This window comes from Corvus cornix, chromosome 3 (assembly GCF_000738735.6).
Source record: "Corvus cornix cornix isolate S_Up_H32 chromosome 3, ASM73873v5, whole genome shotgun sequence".
Lineage (NCBI taxonomy): Eukaryota > Metazoa > Chordata > Aves > Passeriformes > Corvidae > Corvus > Corvus cornix.
The window spans coordinates 62737944-62758694 of NC_047056.1; the positions used below are offsets into that span (position 1 = coordinate 62737944).

Below are 20751 nucleotides of genomic sequence, written 5' to 3' on the forward strand. Positions count from 1 at the left end.
TTAGGCAGATCAAGGAGCTTCTCTGACAGCATTTCAACAATTTCACTAACTGGAATGGTGAATTGATGAACTTCATGAAAATGTGAATAATAAAAATAAAATAAAAATAAAAAATAATTATAATTGTTATTAATAATACTTAAAATAACAGCAACATGAACACCAGACACAGAAAGAAAAAAAAGAAAAGAAAAGAAAAGAAAAGAAAAGAAACAGAAAGAAAGGAAGAGAAAGAGAAAAAGAGCAGGTTGTTTCTTGATTAAGTTTAATTAAATAACAGGTGATTATTTATTGAGTTTATGTTATGCTGTGGATGAACTAAATTAGGTTGGTGTGCCACCACTCTGTTCATTTAAAAAATAACACTTTTTGAGATCAAGTACTAAATGAGTAATTAACTACTGTTCTTGCATGATATAGCTGTGGGAGAATTTTTCAATTTTCATGCCACAGTCCACTATCACACCAAAACTTTCTTTTTGAAATTAAGTAAGAAAACTTTTCATTAAAAGACAGCCTACATTTACATCAGCATTGCAAATGTAAAAAGGCTGTTAATTATATGCTACGTACTGATACTTGTTGGACTCTGAGATGGAGACTGTCAAAATAATCCTGGGAAATTTTGTCAGCCATGTAATTTCAAATTTGAGTGTTCAGGTTTCATGTCAAACATTGAATTTCTTTCTTCAACAAAGACCTCTTTCACACAATGCATCCTACTTATAACCAGCGTTAGTATTTTGACTACCATTTTATTTTACATATTTATTGAAAGAGATTCTGTTCCTACATTATCCAAAATCCTTCTGAACTGATCTGTGCTATCCTACAACTCTCCCTAGCATAGGAACACCACAGAAGAGTTCCCAGAATCCCAAGACATGTCTAATGGTGACAATAGGATGAAGAAATAAAAGGAAGCTGTATTAGGAACTTCATGAAAATTCAGATTGCCTGTGCTTCTAAGTTTAGCATTAAGAAATATTTCCTTGACCACAGACACAGTCATCTATATTAAAAAAAAAGGCCAACATGTGGCATGAAGCAGTATTATGTAGGTCAGTGTGAAGTCTATTAGGTGTATCAGCAAAAAAACCTGTTACACTTTAAATGCTGTTAAAAAGGTAACAAATGGAAAATGCTCACTCTGAGCACAGAGCTCTTATTTTCATCAGATAAACAAAGAGTAAATGAGGATAGCAAAGCAGTTGCAAAAAGAGTCTAGACTGTACATGCTTCTAGTTTAGTAACAGCAGAGATTCAGCAAGCAAAAAACAATACTTGGGAAGATGCAAATCATTCAAACAGCAGGAGGTCATCCAGTTAAGTATGCCAATTACAGAGGAAAATTGCAGCATGCTAGTCAATTGTATAAAAAGTAGAAAACCCCATATCCCTGCCACAACTTTTAGTCTAAAAGGAAACTGTCATGCATCAACATGTTTTGTTTTGCTTGTCTTGGTGAAAGATACAGTTCCATCAAAACCTGTTTATGGTGCATTGGATAAATGGTTATTCTGCGAGAACCTTTCCTTTTCACACACACCAATGTACTTTTTCATTTTTTCCCATTACTAGCAATTTCTCCAGTACCAAACAACCCCTCCCTCAGATTTTGTGGTCACATTGAACTTCTGGTGAGTAAATCTACCAGAAAGCAGGGAATGCAAAGCAGTGGTAAACACTGACAAGGGTGCACCACTTCCGTCCCTGTATATCTCTCTCATTTGCCACAGCAGACTTGCTATTAGATTTTCTCACATCACTTCAAGGAGTCAGCTGCGTGTGGGGACTGCTGGATATGCGAAATGGCAGCATTCTGGTAGGGTATGCACAGATGAAATGCTGTGGAAATGTAGCTCTTCCTTAGAAGATCAGAGTAACATGGCAAGGTGCGTGGTGGATTTATCAAATGGAAATTACAGGACAGAACTAAATCTTTATTCCCACTTCCCAAAGAGATGAAGGTGGAGAGAAAATAAAACTAATCCACAAACATAAATATAATATAGACTTCCTACATGAGTTACTTTAAAAAAATATATCATTTAGTCTGTGTTTCTAAAAGGAGAAAAGTGGAAAGTAGGACAAAGTAGTGACAAAGACTATTAAAAATAGTATTATGTAGCTTCCTCCTCTTCCACAGATGTCAGAATCATAAGGAATTTTCTTACATAGGAAAATATAGATCTGATTTTAAAAGCATTTTATTCCTTTACTTCAAAATTTCTCGTTAAACAACTGCACTTCTTCAAATCATACCTACTACCTTCAAATGTTTAATGATGTTTCAAGGACATTACACAGAGAAAGGCAAGAACTAACAAAGAATTATTAAACTTTAAATTCAAGGAATTCTCTTTTTTCTTTGTCAGGGGTCAGTATTGGTATGGGCACTTTTTAACGTCTTTGTTATTGACACAGACAGTGGGATTTCGTGCACCTTCAACAAGTTTGCTGACAACACCAAACTGTGTGGTGCAGTTGGCATGTTGGAGGGAAGGAACATCATCCTGATGGATCTTGACAGGCTTGAGAGGTCCATTTGTGTGAACCTCACAAAGTTCAACAAGGCCAAGTGCAAGGTCCTCCACCTGGATTCAGGCAATCCCAAACCCAAACACAGGCTGAGCAGAGAACAAATTGAGAGCAGCCCAGGGTAGACATACTTGGAGTTGTTTGTGGACAAGAAGCAAAACATGAGCTGGCAATGTGCACTTGCAGCCCAGAAAGCCAACCACATCCTGGGCTGCATCAAAACCAGCATGGCCTATAGGGCGAGGGAGGGGATTCTGTCCTTCTATTCTGCTTTGCTGAGACCCCACCTGGAGTGCTGCATCCAGCTCTAGGGTCCTCAGTACAAGAAGGACGTCGACTGGCTGGAACAAGTCCGCTAAGGCCACTAAGGTGGTCACAAGGCTGGAACATCTCTCCTATGAAGACAGGCTGAGAGAGCTGGGACTCCTCAGCCTGGAGAAGAGAAGGCTTCAGGGAGGCCTTATAGCAGCCTCCCAGTACCAAGGAGGGCTTACAAGAAGCCTGGAGAGGGATTTTTTAACAAGGGCATGTAATGACATGACAAGGAGGAATGGCTTTAAGCTGAAAGATGGTAGGTTTAGATTAGATATTAGGAAGAAATTCTTTCTTGTGAGGGTGGTGAGGTACCGGAACAGGGTGCCCAGAGCAGCTGTGGACTACTCATCCCTGGAGGTGTTCAAGGCCAGGCTGGATGGGGCTTTGAGAAACATGGTGTAGTGCAAAGTGTCCCTGCCCATGATAGGGGTGCTGGAACTAGATAATCTTAAAGGTCCCTTCCAACCTAAACCATTCTATGATTCTGGAAAAGAGTTTAAAATGAGAAAAGCAAAAAGGAAGAATTGATGCTTTGGATGAAAAAGTATAGTATGGTTAGAAAAGAAAAGTATGTTTTAATTCAACTCTGCTATAATAATGCAGCGAACTCAGAATGTAGAGTTATGGACAGTCAGGTCCTAATATTAGAAAATAAACACCCACCACATTATCTTCTTAGGCAGATTATTTGATGTATTCACTGATAAAATTACAGAAGACTTTATTTGAAGGGAACCATTTTACTAAGGCATTATTTTTTTTCAGACTTCCTTTAAATGCTGTAAAAATAAATACAAAATAAAATGAACCCATATACTGTCAAATTGGCATAGCTCAAAAACTATTTCCAGATTCTTGTCAGAGGCTTGTTGTTAATAGATTAATAGTGTTACTGACCTTGAGGGATCTAAGAATTGAATTTCCAGAGGAAAATGAAAAACATTTGGAGATGATTCTTAAAGTATATGATTGGACTAGAATTTCAGACAGGAGCCACAGAGGAGAAACCAGTCAAAAGATGATTTATAACATAAACTCCAAAATGGAAAATGACTAAGTGCCTTTGCTCAGAAAGCTCCTTGAGAAAAAACTCAACCACGACTACTTTACAATGATTCAGAATCTAAAGTTTGCACTGATATAAATTAAGTGCACACAGTCACACACACAGACAGCCCCTGCCAGCCAAGGTCCTTGGACAGCAAACACAGCACACAGGCACTCAGCACACCAGGGCTGGGGCAGGGTCACACAAGCAGCTGAGTGGTGGTAACAGGCTCTCAGCTAACTCCAAAGGAAGAAGAGTATTAGCTTAAATTACAGTATAGAAGAATTAAACGAGCATGGTTTATATTACTGACTGGTGCAAGCTAAGAATGCACTAAAGAAATTAAGCTCTAATCACTAACTCATTAAGTCTTCCCAGAAAAACTGTGTTTATCAGATGCCCACAGCATCTAATGATTCACTCCTGCTTTTACGTTAGCTTTTAAGTTTTTAAATGACCTTCAGTTCTTGGTCTATGGCTTAGAAAATTAAAAAAGAGTCAAATAAATACAAGTGGTTTTAGGCCTTTGGCTTATGAATGTTTCCTAATGCTAAAGCCTGCCTGCATGACTACAATATCCCCAGCCAACACTCCTCCAGCACTTCCATCATTTTGAGGCAGAATCCATTTATTTGTGCCATTCCTTAGAGAGGTTCATTTAATATTTCATCAAAATTTTAGATTGTATCCTGAGATAGAGGGCCCAGTTACTCAAAAAATTCTCCACAGTCATCCAGCAGAGAAACAGATTAATATTTTGAAAGTCAAATCTATACAAAATACACATGCACATCTGAAAGCGTGCATGCGCATGTGAGTCAAGTCCTTTACTGCAAGACAGCAGGGCAAATAAAAACAACTTGATTTTTTTTTTGTAAGAAGAAAGGCAACACTAAAATGAAGTTCTGTGAAGAGCTGTGGACACAATGGTGTTCTTGGCATATCTAATAAAAACCATCAAAACCATAGCAAGCACAGGTAATTCAAGTTAAAATCAAAAAGGAATTCATTTTCACTTGTCCATTTGTTCCTCAAAGGAATCACATATATAATACTAAGCCCCCATCCTTAATCTGTTTGATGCTGCTGAGAGAAGGAATAGGCCTTCACCACACTTGATAAGAAGGTAATCATAGTTTTTAAAAATCCTATGTAGGACCACATTCCTGCATCATATTGTGTATAAGTGGATTTCTGCTGTGACCTACAAAGGACAACAAGGCTCTCCACAGGTACAGAGTGCATTCTTATTCTCAGCTGCTGCCTTCCCTAACTGAACATGGCAATAAAAAAAAAATGGCAAATACAAGTTTTCTACAGCAGATTTTCTGCTATTTAGTAGTGAGAAGCATATCTACATAGCATTGTAGAGATAACTGTGCCTCAGATGGTTATAGTATTTACTGTACAAGACCAAATTCACTTTTGCTAATATTTAAAACAACAACAAAAATCCAGAATTTGTGAAGGTATACTAGATTTCAACACTCTTGAAACCAGCAGAGCACTTCAGTTCATTTATTTGTTTTCAGAGTAAAGTTTTGTATACAATTGCACACTCCATCCCAAAGACTTGCTTAGATGGGTTAGAGCCTTAAGTTCATGCCACAATTTAGATAACAAATCTTATCATCAGGGTACAGCAAATTTTGTGTGTGTGTGCATATGTGTACACTTTAAGACAACAGAGTTTCTTATTTCTAGCTGGCCACCAGTAGCAAGACTTAGAGATGTGTCAGAACACATCCTTTTGTGTGTCTGAAAGAAAACTTAAAAAATCAATCTCATGTAAACTGTTCTACCCATGAGACTATCAAGAAGTTAGTAGTTCAGCTACAGGATGAACTTTAGCAATAGGTGCTAAAAGTTTTAATCCCTGTAAAGTATTTTATTTCCTGTTCAAGAACACTTGTAATAACAATTTGTGCATTATTTTAATAAGACATATTTGCACTCCACCAAATCCAGGGAGAGGTGCATAAAAGAGGTTTGCTCTCAAACTGATAAACTGGGTCAAGTTATGAGGTTCCTTTTTACCTTAAAAGCAAGACAATGTTACAGCACAAAATATTCAGCTGCCAGGTGCCAGCAAGGGAGTGCAACAAGAAGACTAGCTGTGACTGTGGCCAAAGGAGGGATCATGACAGATGGGTTAGTTACCACCAGTGGGAATCAGTTTAAACACTGCCAGCATAGGAATTCCCTTCCATCTCTTTGGCTGACCCTTATTTCTCCCTCCATCTCTCTCTCTTAATCTCTCTCTCTTCCCCATTCACATCCTTCTTGCAAGGGTGGCAAAGTTCAATTTTACTGACACTGCTGAGAGAGCTTGAACCAATTCTAAATGTAAAAATGCTTTTCAATTACGATTTAATAATAATTTATAATTGAATAATCTGAATTTGCCTGCAGTAAAGCCAGAAAGCAAAACCAAGCATTCTGAGATCATTCAGAAAGATTAGCCTTATCAAATAGTTCCAAATTGTTTCTGTCTTTATGGAGATATTTAACAATAAAACAGGTCTTGGTTTCATTCAAAAAGATACAACTAGTTTCTACGCACTGGTTCAAACTATACTATATTACATTTGTAAACTCAAGAAAGATGTGATAATGCTGTCATGGAATTTACAAAAGCAAGTATCTCAGTTATCTTCAGGTAGTGAAACAATCTTCTGTGTATCACTCTCAGTCCAGAACAAACTCTGGCTTAATGCCTGAAAGAAAAATTACCACATAACAACAGCAAAAAATTAGTCTCTAGTTCTCAGCATGAAAGGCACACCTGTAAGAAACCTCATTAGCCAAATTATTTTGAGTGGAATTGGCAGGGATCACACATTATCTCATCAGTACTAAGTCTCATAATAATAAGAACCAGGCCTTTAGTATCAGAGGACTACATCAAGTGAAAATAGCCGGTCTAGAGTCACTAGTTGTTGTGTCCTGGTGGTTTTATTTGTACTCAGGCATACAAGAGTGTCCACAAAGCGAGAGAGAGAATGACATGGGGAGAGAATGACAAGTAGTCCATGTCAGAACTGTAAGGCACAGAGGGCTCCTCTGCAGTCTCTCATTCCACAACTAAACCTGGATAAACAGAAAGCTGACTTTGTCTGACCTTAATCTCCCTCTTAAGATGCTTCTGCCAAAATAATCATTATTACTACACAGAGTATTTGAAGCACCTGCTACATTTTCATGCCTTGGCATAACCTGAAAACTGATATTCAAACTATTGCAGATCACTTTATGAGAGAAAGATAATTGTCATCAGTTACAGACAGAAAAGTTTCTACCTGCTGAACTTTGCCTATTACCTGTGTATAAAGCCACCCATCCTTAGGGAAATCCAAGTACTGTGGAAGGAATCAATGGATCTTCTCTGCAACATGGCTACCTTAGAGTCAGACTTGTCATCTGGTCTCTACACCAGAGCCCAAGAGACAAGCACAAGGTCTCAAATCTCTTCTTCCAGATGTCCAGTGTTCCCAGTTCTCAGGTCCAGCATCTTTAAATGCAATGGCAGCTGGGGAACACTGATTGTTGTCTACAACACAGCTCTACAAACATACATTTCTATCCAAAGTGACAAGCCTTTTTTTTTTTTTTTTAAGAAAATGTGATATTCTCATAGGCTAGTTCAAGACTTGGTTCAACTCAAGAATTGTTGATTAGAACCAGTTAATTTGCATTGATGTTCAGTATTTCACCATTCAATCTGCTTTGGAACATGATTATAAGAAAAAAAAAAAAAAGGCAGAATATGAAGCACTCTGAGCTGTCATAGTCATTAGAGGAAAACTCTAGGTCATTCCAATCCCCAGGGATGGCTAGAGTGAGTCAGCCAGATACTTCCCCCATTAAACATCCAAAGAAAACACAAAGGGTTTTTGGTTTTTTTTCCTTGATTTTATGAAACAACATGTTTAAATGAGTGGGAGACTAATCCTTCTGTTTTGAAAAAATACAAAACCTATCACCTGCCCTTGAAAAGCACAGCCTCTGTAAATAAGTAAGCAGCACATATTACAGTCTAATTCTCTAGCCTTTTCCAACATTAAAACTTCAATAAAATTAAGAAGCAGTCTGATAATTCCTTTTCCCCTAGCCTATGAAAAATGTAATGAATATAAAGCTACTCTGTAATGAGTAATGTACTAATAAGGTGTGCTGACTCTTTTTAGTAGCCGATTCATGCGTGGATACAAATAGCTCCTTCTCTTATTACATTTTTTCTGAAATATTATCTATTTGTATCCAAGCTTTATCAACTTACAAACTAACAAATACAGAAAAATGGACAACTATAAAAAAGTTCACAAAGCTCTCCTCCCAGTCTGTTATACTGAAAAGTTAAAATGCGAAGGACAAGGAAAAGAATAGATGCAAGGCTCTGACAAAAGACTAAACACACGAGATGAATGCTTGCTATATTTTATAAAGCTAATAGGTGCTAGCAGTGATGAGAATGGTGTAAAAATGTACACTTTCATGCAAGTACATTGTCCAGAAAAAATATATTTGGATTAAAATTAAAGGAAAGGGAGGTACTGGAAAAGAAGCAGAGATACTGAAGATGGATATAATTGGCCTGCTTATTTGCATAAATTTTTATTGCAGTCAAAAATATTTATCTGAGAATAATTTACATCAACTAATTTGAGACTAAAGTCAGATTTTTATTGGGTGTTTATTTGGTGTATTGAAGGCTAGTGTTGTGTCCTGGATTAAACCCATTTGTTTATCCAAACTGTGTACTCAAGCACAGCAGCACATTCTCAGAAGGTATTTTCATATATTGTTAAATACCTAAAATAAGACTTTTTAAACTTTCCTTCTTCATACGGTAAAACACTGATAAAAAGTGTTATACCTCTCTGTATTGGAATAACATCCATTAGCTGGCACCAGTTGGTACATTAACTTTGTAAGGAAGGCTGGAGAGGGCTGTATGGGTGACATGATGGTGTTTGCAGAAGATTTTTTCTTTATAAGGAGAGCCAATCACATACAGTAAACCAAAAATTCCTTCCTTGTCAGAATTTATCCTCCACCCTTCTGCATTTGCTTTTGAATCTTTCTTTTCCCCACCTTCCAATTTGCTTTCTTTAATTCAGTGCCCACAGCAAGTCCTCTTGGAAGCAGCAAAAGCTATAATCTAGGACTGCTGCAAGCTCTCCTCCAGCAGAGGCCTATCCCTGCCAATAGCTGTCATCATTCAAGTGGCACTTGCTGGCAAGATAGCACAGAGTTGCAGCAATTTCTTTCCACTTTTTCATACCTCATATCCCCAGCTGTTCCAAGGGGGTGATCACCTTGCTGGTTTCATGAGGTCTAGAAAACGCAGCAATAATTATTGTGCTGGCAGTGCTGAAGGCAGCCAGCATCAGTAAGGCAGGAACTGGAATGCAGCCCAACCAACATAGCAGAATCTACTAATTTGTTGCGCTGAATATTTTGTTGTAAGAAATAATCATGAGCCTTGTGATAGACTATGAAAGGCAAATTACATTGCTGGAGCCAGAGCCTTCTACAGTGCCTAGCAAAAAAAAAAAAAAAAAAAAAAAGCAAAATCAAAACTACAAAAACAAATCCCAGAACCAAAACCGAACAAAAAAACCACCTGACAATGTTAGGTTAGCTGGTTAAATCTAGCATTTTAAATGCTTTGTCTTGTCAGTAAATTACCTCCTTGAATTTACAAAAAATGAATCTTCTATCCAATCATGACCTGTCAAAAAAAGAGGTGTTTATAATTGGTTTTGACCAATTTTGTGTATTACACTAAGAGGGGAAGGCTAACAGTGTTCACTTTAATTTCATATTGCATGATACCTTACACAAAATTGTAAAAAATCTAACAGTTAACCTTTCTTCCCAGAAATGTATTAGTTAATGTTTTAAATGATGCATGTCTATGACTTTCTAATCCCTGCTAGACAGCAGCTTTTAATACAATTGTTTGAGGATAACGACAACATCTTTTCCCAAGAAAACTCCTATTATTAATGAAAAAATAGGAAAAAATAACATTTACATAACACCAAATTCCTGAGCGTTTCTTAGTGGTATAGGTGACCTCTCTAGAGGGAGTATTTTTAACTCAAGGAAAAGATAATCTGATAATATTGTGCTTGCTGCTTCTCTGCTAAGGCAACAGCCTCCTTTACGCAATGAATGCAGCACCTGCTGGTTCCTGCTTTGTGCTCCAAGGCACTGCTTTGACTGAGGTAATGGTTTACCCTGTGGTTTGCTTCTACCCTGATGACATACTGATAGGAACTCCACTTACAATGGAGATTCGGAAAACTGCTGTCCCTGGCAAACAATGCAGTTAGGTGAAAAAGGAATTTAGGTTACTGGGAACTGCCCTCTTTCTAAGTAGGAAAAAGTAACCAAAGCAGAGTCAATCTCTTTCACCCCTGTGGCTCTGTTACCTCAGCCAAGGAAAGAAATGACCAATGCCCATTCAAGATGCCCTGCTATTGACAGGTAATTCTACATTGAAGAGAAGAAGGAATGAAGCTTGTGCACATCTGAGAATATAGGAGGAAAAAACAGGAGTCATCAAACTTTCCTGTAATGTATCTCACTACACAAAGTAAATCATGGCAAAAAATAAAACTTTATCCTAAAGACAGCTTTGTACTCTGGGAAACTAATCAAAGTGCCCCCAGATTTCTTAGATTTCTGTTGAGAGCTGACAATGGTTGTCAGCATTATTAATATTTTTAAAGGGATGCTCATGTCCACGCTTTGTGAGAAACTCAGGTAGGAACCATTCCTTCCTGCCCAGCTGCCCTCCTCTAGATGGAACTATCTTCTCTGCTGTGGCAAGTGCTGCTAAACTGCAAGTCTCTTCCTTCATCCTCTGCCTAGCAGGTTTCACCTCACACATGGCTGTAAAACCCTTTAAACTAAGCAAATGGACCTTCCACTTGTAAGCATAGTATACTAGAAAAGAAGACACTGGCCCATCCCAGTCATAACTTCTATTTAGAAAGCAGAGGTGAGGTCCAATCTACCTAATGTAGGACTCTAACTTCTATCTACCAAGTTTCTGGTATACTGAATCAAAGTGTGTGTCACTGTAGGCCACCAGAGGCAGATCCATTCTGACTAAGTGCAGGTACCTAAGTGAGACAAACTGAATCTGATCCATCCATTTAATCTAAAAGAGCCACAATTATTGCTAAATGAATCGATACATGTGATAGTCCAGAAATGGACTACTGGGCTCTATGCTGTTCCAGAGACTGCCACAGATTCCCTATGGGATTCAGACAAAACCTTTTAGTTTCAAGGTAACTCAGCTAGGCAGTATTTAAATCCTGATCTCAAAAAAAGTCATGTGGAAGTGTAGATTTCATTGACTTTCGCTAATTATTAAGTTCCTAGCTTAGTTAAGTAATTGTGACTACTTTGTTTTGTTTAATCTGTAAGGTGAAAACTATTTAAAGGCAAGTATTAACTTTCAGCATTATATACACTGGACTTTCTCTTCCACTCTTGTAAAAGTATACCAGGAGACAGAGGTGACACCAACAAATGTCTTGACAACAGTCAGTGTGATGGAGTATAAATTTGCTCAAATGCTATTCAATCAGTTTCTTCTCTTCCTGTAGGAAAGATTACAATGAGGTTAGATTGGGAAAAAAAAAAGATGAATGCAATTTGTTATGGGAGAATTAACACTATTTTTGCTAAAAGATGTTACAAATCAGTGACTGAACCTTCCCAGTATAACTTCTTTCATAAAGCTTCAGCAATACTGAACACTTGAAGGATGCATGTTATAAGAGGAAGTTATGTGGGAAAGTGCTGAAATTTTATGTCTATCCAAATTTGCAAGGTAGACAATATTAAAATTGCCAGAATATTGTTGCAAAGGATATTACAACAGTGAATGACTAGGCATCAAAATGACAGATGAAATAAAATCCTGATAAATGCAAAAATATGTACCTCCATGGGAAAGAATATTTACCATACATAGTGGATGATTCTAAATTAACAATCACTACTCAGGAAATTATAAAATTATTCAAGAAAATTAGCATAAAATGTCAGCTTGATGATAAACCAACCCCAAATTTTAGAAATCATTAGGAAAGAGTGGGCAATGAAACAGAAAACTGCACTATCGAAGAGAGCACCACACTTGAAACAGTAGACACAGTAAAGCTGGAAAATGACAAAGAAATGTTACAGGGATTATCCAAACAGTGGAAGATTTCTACTGAAGACAGACTAAACCAATTAGAACTCTCAAAGTCAGTAAAGAGAGAGCTGCAGGGGAATATGAAAAACTCTTTATAATCGAGGATTACATAAAGTAAATAGGTAAGGAACAAGTTTTATTACTTTTTCTAGCCATAGAACTAGCCATAGAGGCAGTTGGCTGCAATGAAAGGAGAAAAACTGAAAAGAAAAAAATGAAATACATTTTCACAGGATTAATAATGAAACTGGGAAATATATTTCCGCAGGCTTTTGTGTTTTAGACAGAAAAAATTCAGATAATTTCATGGAAAATTAGTCCATTGATAGCAGATAAAAATGATGGTCTTGCCACAGCCTTGGTTTAAGAAGTCTCATAATTACCAATTGCTGAAAGCTGAGAGGGTAAATTGAAGGAATGACCACAGTCTACAGGGTCCTGCACTGTTCACTAGGCAACTGCAACTGGCTGCTGCTTGAGGCAAATTTCTGTGCTTAGGTGAGCTTTTGTTCTCATCTAAAATGGCTTTTTTATCTTCCATTTGAAACAGCTTACAGGTTTGGGTTTGGTTGGATTTTTTGTGTGGTTTTTTTTTTCCAATTTGAATTGCAATGATATGACTGCAAAATCACAAACCTTATTAAAAATATGCCCATTGATGGCACATGAGAATATGTGTCCTTACACTTAAGTCACAGAACATTATGCCTTCAGACACATGAAATCTGAAGTGTTAAGATTTAAATTGGGTCAGGAACAAAACCAGTATGATCTAATATCATATTGCCTGAACTTATTTATAAAATGACTTTTAAACATGATCATTTAGGAGACATCCCCTGTTTACATTTCAGGAACTCTGCAGGACAGTAATCTCTCTCAGGTCCTGTAGAAAGCTGCTCTCTAGTGGCTAATGGGAAAGACCAAGAATTAGGAGAGTATAAAATGAATTCACTTCCTTTATTTAGAAGTCCTTATCCATTTGTTTTCATTTTCAGCTTATTGCACATACATAACCATGACGTTCAACAGCACTAATTCAAAACTTTTGAATAATACTGTAAAAGGTTTCATTTACTTACACATCAAGATACAGGGGGCAAAGAGGGAGGGCAAAGCTGAGGCACAACTCATTTTATTTGTAGATAAAATGAGACTACAAGAAATCTACCTCAAGTTTGGATTTATTAATCCAAATCGGTAAATTTTGTCTATCCTGGGATAGGTATTGCAGTGCAGATCCTACTCAGCTATTCCTCTTCAATTGTTCAGATCCTCTGTGGTCATTAGAAAGCCTACATAAATAACCAAATAAATTTGGAATTCTGTTACTTGCCTTCTATGCAAAAACTCTTGTGAAAGGATATGAAACACCACTATCTTAATTTTAAAAGTAAGGGCTTGAAGAACAAGTAGGATAAGAGATCTACCAAAATTCACCCAGCTGAATACACCAGCATGGAGCTGACAGTGAAGTACACAGCCTCTGCTTGCACTGAAGACAACTGTTAGGTGGCACTTTCCTTTTGTGGTCAAGAACCTGAAGAGAGCCATCTATCCATTTCTTATATTATTAACTGGTTCTAACAATGTATGCCATGAAAAAATATAAGACTGTCAGGTACATTGACAATAAATTAATGGTGTTCCTGAAGCTTTTAAAAGCATGCAAAATATGAACAAATCCTTATTTTAATTAGCCCCTTCATATGAGCATAGCTAACGTGCACCAAGAGATGACACATCTGGTAGCTGCTACAGGATACACCCCCACTCAATACTGTCACTGTAATAAGAACAAACCAATAAGTGTATTTTCAAATGAAAAAATATCACTCAGATATGACAGATTAGTGCCACATCATGCAAGCTGGAGCACAAGACAGAAAAAGTATTTTGCAAGCTTAAAGTGTCATGTTTGAAGAGAAAATATATACTCTAGGAAATCTGGATAGGAAGAAAAGAACGGCAGATGGAAGACTCCACTGCATGCTTCATGAGCCCCCTGCCAACCACTGAATGTTGGACAGTAAAAAAGCTACACCTTATTAAGTTATAAAAGGCAAGGTGAATTTATCACTAGTGGAAAAGTGCAGCAATTTTGGTTACTGATGAATAGTTGTCTCTAAACACAAGAAATTCAAGTTCTGCTTTGAAAAGGGCAGACAACTGAAATAATGAGTGGGTGGCAAGGCACACAAGACTTGCAGATAACCATCCTTTTAAGTCATTCTATACAACTAATCTTAAACTTGAAGCTTTTCATACCTAAACTAGCAAGCCATTTGCTGTGGGCCAGAGAACATGAATGAACATGAACTTAGGTTGAATAAGGGAGTTTCCTAGGACTTTGCACAGTTTCCTTGAGATGCAGGTACCTGTGAGTTCTAGTCTCCTTGACCTTGTAAAATTACATTATGCTACACAATACATATCTTCTTAGAAGAACAAAAACATTAAAATAAAAAAGGTTCTTTTTAAGAGACCTCCAAATCACAGTTACAGCACTTTCTTCCTGATGTGAATCCACAAAGGGAAGTAACTAGAGATAACAGAAGACACAGTTGGTATCAGAAGTCTATAGGAAAACTGCATTATTGTGGCCATGATACGACAATTTAATTGCCTTGGAAAGCAGCAGTGATATCAATGGCAAACAGGTAATGATTAAAAAGAACACAGATCTCGACACAGAAAGTACTAAGGTAGGGAATCAACCTTCTCTTCCTGCTATTTAAAGGCAGCAAACATGGATTTAAGCGAACCAGGATGACACTCAGCATTTGCAAAAAAGGTTACTTATGTACATATGTAACATGGGCTTACAAATCCATGCTTATCACTGTGGTTTTTTTACCCATTTGTTTCATTAATCTAGGCAATGTGAAATATAATTCTACTTGTATCTAGATATTATGACTACCATAACAGGCAAGTTATTAATATTGTCTGAGGGATAACATCATCGGACATGTCAACATAATCAAAATAATATGAAACAATACACTATACCCTGGAAAAAAAAATTAGTACTTTTTTTTTACATGAATACTTGAGATAGTGTTAAGACACAGAGAGATTTATGATCTTATGGTATATGTTAATGTGGTATTTTTCATTTTCTGAAACTGTGTTGCACAGTTCCTTCATGTCACTGTGCTCCTCATTCTGTCTTTCACTGGTGGAACTATGCAGAGTTGAGGAACCCCATGCTGTCTGTCCTTCTAGAGTGTGCTTTATGGGATATTGCCTAACACAAATTTGTGTGACTGCAATACTGCTAGGGCAGCATTTCATCACTAAATCTGATTAAACTATTGTAATCCCATGCATGTGTATAGCAGATATTGCTGCATAAAGTAGAAATCATATTAAACTGGTACTATTCACTTTCTATATACTTTCTGCAGGAGAATTTTTATGAGAAATCCCCTCAGGTTTTGGTGATTACCTTTTTATTTATTTACCTTAACACTATAAATTAAGACATATCATTTGTGAACAAAATTAAAAGCCTTGTAGTTATGAGAAGCATGAAGCCCAGCCATGAAAAAAGCTCAGATGAACGAAATTGTCTATCAATCATATTGTTTTCATTCTAGTACATTTAATTAACTCACATTTTACTTTTAAACCTGTGCTGGGTGCTCAGGCAGTGGGGGACCTGCCCTCTGTCAGACACGGCCGGTTCTGGTGAGGTCCAACTCAACCCATTATAGGGTATGGCTGAGCCCCCCCGACATGATGGCAGTGCCTCGGGGAAAGTGTGTGTAAGGATGGGCAGGACACTGCCCATGAGAAACGAGTGAGGGGAAAAAAGTGTGAGAAACAGCCCTGCAAGCCGCAGGATGGAGGTGGGGAGGAGAAGGTATTCCATGTGCCTGGACAGAGTTCCCTGCAGTCCCTAGAGAGGCCAGGCTGGAGCAGGGAAACAGCATGAGTGGGGAGATGATCTGTCATGGGCTGACCCTAACCCCTTATTTCCCCATCCCCTTACACCAGTCAGGGCAGGGAGATAGAGGAGTCGGATATGAAAGAGTGAAGTTGAGCCTGGGAATAAAAGCCAGGGGGAGGGTAAAGTGTTTAGTTTTTGTTTTCCACCATCCAAATCCACTTTAATTGGAAATAAATTCAGGTAATTTTTTTTTCCCAAATTGCCTCTGTTTTCTCTTTGACAATAACTGGTGAGTGATCTCCCTGTCTTTATCTTGGCCCACGAGCTTTTTTGTCTAATTTCTTGTCCCTGTTCTGTTGAGAAAAGGTAGTGGGAAGAACAGGGTGAGTGTATGGCAGCTGGCCAAGGTCAGCCCACCACATGGCTATGAAAAACTCAAAAGCAGGACAAAAAATACTGCTCTTAATGATTATGATTCTGATTAAAGATAACCTTCTTAGGATTTTTATAACGATTGACCATTTCTGCAGAAGTCCATAAAACCTGCAGCTGGTGGTTCAGCACCTCTGGGGCTGTCAATTTTTAAAAAAAAATCTTAGTTCAGGACTGGTTTATACCAGTTACATGTATACAAAGCACAACAGCTTGTATTAGTAAAAATAATTTAATTGATCAAAATTTCTTTGAATGATAAGTTCTGTGGCTTTTCAAAATTTGAGCTGTTTTACTAACCTACATGAAAAACACTTTTGTTTAATCAGACACTATAGTGCTACTGGAGCTGTAGTGAATCTATTCTACCCTGACTTACCTGACTTATTCTGTGAAGCCTTCAATTATTTTGGTTGAGCTTGCCCTCTCTTGCTGGCATTTATAGAAAACAGAAGGCACAAAAGATAACTGATGTTTCCCCATCTGTTTCTTTAATAAATGCCCTTTGCTGCAAAGGACTGGTGTGCAGGCAAGAAAGTAGGACTCACTTATCAAACGATACACTCAGTGCCGCCAAAGATCCAAGCTGTGTTTTGATAAGGATTTCCTGGTTGATGCGACAAATTTCTGCCTGAATCTCAGAGGTATCTTAGGCATCTGGCAAAAATACTTCATCCAGATCATGAAAACAAATCACTTTTAATTAGTTAAGTCCTAAGCCCATCTCTCCCCACCCCCAGAAAAAACAAAACAAAACAAAAATCTCCAGCTAAAATAAAGTACCTCCGTCTTTGACATTTGGGAACATGATGCCATGTTATTTCCTAAATGCCCTAAATGACAAGACTAAATAATGAAAAAAAAGCTCAAATCAAAACCTGATATGTATGTAAACATAAAACCTTCAATTTGCAATCAGAAAAATCCGTAAGTGATTACTCTTTTTGATGCTCACAAATTATTAGCCTGGTTCTGGATATATTTTTAAATGCAGCTGTATGAAATCATGAAATGTTTTCAAATACAGACAGCTAATAGCATTTTTGTTCTGGTCAGATATTTTATTATAGAGAAAGCCCTGTATCTTTAAACATAAAGAAAGAAGAATCTGGATGCACTCTTTAAACTTCCCTACTGTTACTAATGTCAACACACTAGATCTTTCCAATGTACTTGGCCAAAAGTGCTTTTCATGCCACTGCTGTGGTTGCAAAGTACTGTCTCAAGGGTGCTGCACTCCCTGCACCTTGCATGGAGGACCGGTTCTGTTTGAATCTATCCCTCATCTTGTATATGGCATTCTCCACTATACCCTATGTTACCACATAACACCAGCTCTTTATCTTTTTTACCTCAGACAAAGGAAATCCAGACAACAGGCTCTCAGACATGCTGCAGTCACAGGTGCAGCAGTTACAAAAATAATTTAAAAAAATATTCACAATCAAGTTGAAAGAATCAGTTTATCCTACCTCACTCAGAATAACCCAATTGTTCAGGTGCCATATGTATGATGTCTTTCTTGGCACTGTGTGTTATAAGCCACTGCCAGAGGCAGAACTTTGAGATAAATCAATGATCATTCCCACATGTCGAACCAAGAAACTGTGAATAGGGTGAATCACGTTCCCATTTAAATGCCTGCAGCACCTTCCCTATGTCCTAGTAAGGAGTAGGGGTCCCTGACTGGATTAGTCCTGATAGCCTGGGAAGGAAGCAATACATTTCCCAGAGAGCTATGTCTCTGGAGAAAGTAGCAAGGACAGAAAAGGGTTTATGGACTACAAAGCTCTTTGGCAAAAGGTCAAACTGTAGATGAGTATAATTCTTCAAGGAGAAAAGACAAGAAGAGATTGAAAACATTACTTTACAAAACAAAATAAAGCAAACTCACAAACTGATGAAAGAACTTAGATAAAAAGAAATCTGTGGCATAACAACAAGAAAATTTTGCGGTGCTTTTCTTGACAGACTAAAGTTTCTGGGTTTGAAGTAGTTCTTTTAGAAAAAGATTTTCTGAATGGGTTTTATAGATTACTTCTCTGGATACAGATCACTCTAACAACTTACAGAACTGCGAGACTGAGGATAATTGTAATTCTCATACAGTGGATATTATTGTCTCTTCTCTTCCTGAAAATGGATCAACAAAATTGACCTAACATCTGAAACAGGAACAGAAAAAAGCCTGTTGTCTTGCTTTTCTTGTGAAGACAAGAGATTTTGTAACTTTTTTTCCCTTCACTGCAAAAGAAAACACCTCACAGTGAAAAAAGTATTAATAGCTTGCAGTGACACATCATGAAAACAGTTTTCAATTCTGAATTCTTCCTAAGATCAGCATATACAGGATTGTGTTTTTCTCTTATATACACTTTGTATTATGTAAAAATGACTAAAAATGACAACTTTTAAATAATCTTTGTTGAAATAAGTTCATTGTGAAATTGTACTTTGCTGTCAATGAACCTTTGGTAAGCCCTCAGCCAAGCATATCAGAAATTGTCTCTCAATACATAAAATATCTCTCTCCTTTTTTTTTTTTTTTTTACTTCATAGGGTTGAAAAAGGGCAACTAAAACATGCCTATCTCAGAGTTTTCTAAAGCAGGCCTAACCCACTTCTTTAGCAAGCACAGAAGATTAATTGAAACATCCTTGAAACCACTGCTGCATTGACATTTACAGCACAGATCTCTTTGTGACACATTACTATCTCGGTTTCAATATGACTTCTCTGACCTGAAGCAAAAGGATTGATATGTAGACATTAAATCTGATCAACTGGAGTGATGGGCAGGCCATTTAAATCATTGTCCTTAAACCACCACTGTCACAATAGCCTTGATCCTTGTTCTGTCCGTTATGACCTTCTGGACTGTCCAGCAATAAGTCCAGGTATAAATGTCAACCCACAGTCTTCAAAAACACTGTGCATCTCCCTTCCCAGGGCTCCCAGCAATGACCTGAGGAAAAGACAAGGTTACACTGTGGTGGTTCTGAGTCATAGCTGCCCTGAAAGGTGCATATGAAGGTACACTGTGACCACCAAGAGGGTCAGAGAATAATCAAGAGCTATTAAATTCCCTTGCAGTCTTGCAGACTTGCCTTCAGTGATGCCACAAATTCAGTGTCTTTCCTCTTCACCTAGCCATCACTTACTTTGCATACTTAGAGTACTATTTTACGGACAATAATGTAATAGGAAAAATAATGTAAGCAATTAAGAAATATGGGAAATGCATATATGAAGTAAATGTTAGTTTTAGGTAGCATTGACCAAATCTGATACATTGCACTTTATTTTATACGTGTAATCTACTCACAGAAATCCCATTAGAAAACTGAAATTGCCATATGCACAAGTTTTCTTCTCTTTTTGAGTCGGTAATTTCAGTCTCTTTTTGAGAATGTAACTGTTGTGCAAGGAAGGATGATAACGTTTTAAAAAATATTAAAGTATGTCCAGCAGGCTTTTTAAACCTCTCTTCTAGGGGCAAATACCTCTTGTTCAGAGTCCAGGAGGGACAAGCATTTGCAAAGCTATATTGCTCCAATTTCATTCCTCCTCATGTTCCCACTCTATATAAACTATCCCTGAGCCCATCTCTTTTCCTTCCATCAGCCTTAGTTTCCATTGTGAAGTTGTCTTCTTCTTTTTATAATTTTCTTTCTCCCGTATGTTTTCTTGTTAAGATGGTAAATTTCTCTAAGTGACTTTTCAAGAACACTTTATGTAGACAGCTTTATGCTTCAGGAAGCAATACTTAGCAGATCAAGACAAAATATGCACCTCAAACAGAATTCAAAATTTCATGTACAGTGTAAATTTATATCCTTGAAAAGATGCTCTGTCATTTGAATAAGCTTGTCCTAAACCATTGGGATTATTAAATTGCTTTCGGATTTCTTGTTTTGCACTTTCCCTCCTCTTACTTCCTCGGTAACAAATTCAGAACACATTTCTGATTCTGTAAAAGTTCAGTCTTAAACTTCATTTTACATCTACTCCAACATGAAACCTGAATCAAGCCAAGCTTTGCTGAGAAGAATGGCAAATCTTGTGTTGTTTGACCAATACTTAGTGATGTACACTTTTCAATAAAATATTCAGTCAAACATAACCAAAACAGCAAAAAGCATACTGATTTTAAAAACTCATACTGGATGGAATTTATTCTAGAACAGATGGCTGGAATGATGCCAGTGCCTTTAGTGAAGAGCACTTATGCTTATAGACCATTCTGACATCCAGAGATCCTTACTGCTCAAAAAACTGTACAAGAATGCAACACAT

General features: G+C 37.4%; 1 protein-coding gene across 2 annotated transcripts in view; it reads right to left on the reverse strand.

Annotated features, from left to right (window-relative positions):
• The window catches only part of NKAIN2 (sodium/potassium transporting ATPase interacting 2), a 530520-nt gene that overhangs the window by 293846 nt on the left and 215923 nt on the right, over positions 1–20751 (reverse strand). The window lies entirely within an intron of this gene.